The 1198-nt window shown below is 50.8% G+C and overlaps 1 non-coding gene and 1 pseudogene across 1 annotated transcript; both read left to right on the top strand.

The window, feature by feature from the left end:
- Positions 1-323: 323 nt before the first annotated feature.
- On the top strand, positions 324-429 carry LOC123178527 (uncharacterized; annotated as a pseudogene).
- Positions 430-730: 301 nt separating this feature from the next.
- LOC123178525 (5S ribosomal RNA) lies at positions 731-849 on the top strand. Its single transcript, XR_006489646.1, has one exon. It is a non-coding gene; the product is annotated as a 5S ribosomal RNA (ribosomal RNA).
- Positions 850-1198: the final 349 nt, after the last annotated feature.

Here is a 1198-nt window from a genome sequence, read left to right as displayed (position 1 = left end):
GGAAGTCCTCGTGTTGCGTTCCCTTTTTAATTTTTTTGCACCGCGTGCAAAACAAAACGCACGAGCGCGACGTATGTTTAGCACGTTTTATTATTTTGCACGTTTACGGTAAGTTTTAGCTCGCTGCTCATTAATCACGCGTCTAGCGGCGGCAAGCGTGTTCTGAAAGGGGTCGAAACCATGGTAAATAGGCACTGGTGCAGTTGAACCGTGGTAAAACTCGTCTCCGTAGTTGAGCGGGAGCGGCCAAAGGAATGTGCAATCGTGTGTGTAGTGGAGCTGGGAGGGGCAAGCATAAGGGACGAAGACGGGGGTAACATGTCGGATGCGATCATACCAGCACTAAAGCACCGGATCCCATCAGAACTCCGAAGTTAAGCGTGCTTGGGCGAGAGTAGTACTAGGATGGGCGACCTCATGTTGCGTTCCCTTTTTAATTTTTTTGCACCGCGTGCAAAACAAAACGCACGAGCGCGACGTATGTTTAGCACGTTTTATTATTGTGCACGTTTACGGTAAGTTTTAGCTCGCTGCTCATTATTCACGCGTCTAGCGGCGGCAAGCGTGTTCTGAAAGGGGTCGAATCCATGGTAAATAGGCACTGGTGCAGTTGAACCGTGGTAAAACTCGTCTCCGTAGTTGAGCGGGAGCGGCCAAAGGAATGTGCAATCGTGTGTGTAGTGGAGCTGGGAGGGGCAAGCATAAGGGACGAAGACGGGGGTAACATGTCGGATGCGATCATACCAGCACTAAAGCACCGGATCCCATAAGAACTCCGAAGTTAAGCGTGCTTGGGCGAGAGTAGTACTAGGATGGGTGACCTCCTGGGAAGTCCTCGTGTTGCATTCCCTTTTTAATTTTTTTGCACCGCGTGCAAAACAAAACGCACGAGCGCGACGTATGTTTAGCACGTTTTATTATTTTGCACGTTTGCGGTAAGTTTTAGCTCGCTGCTCATTATTCACGCGTCTAGCGGCGGCAAGCGTGTTCTGAAAGGGGTCGAAACCATGGTAAATAGGCACTGGTGCAGTTGAACCGTGGTAAAACTCGTCTCCGTAGTTGAGCGGGAGCGGCCAAAGGAATGTGCAATCGTGTGTGTAGTGGAGCTGGGAGGGGCAAGCATAAGGGACGAAGACGGGGGTAACATGTCGGATGCGATCATACCAGCACTAAAGCACCGGATCCCATCAGAACTCCG

Source organism: Triticum aestivum, unplaced genomic scaffold (genome assembly GCF_018294505.1).
Source record: "Triticum aestivum cultivar Chinese Spring unplaced genomic scaffold, IWGSC CS RefSeq v2.1 scaffold38336, whole genome shotgun sequence".
NCBI classification, from domain to species: Eukaryota; Viridiplantae; Streptophyta; class Magnoliopsida; order Poales; family Poaceae; genus Triticum; species Triticum aestivum.
Note: the sequence above shows the minus strand (reverse complement) of the source record. Positions and strands in the feature narration are given on the sequence as shown.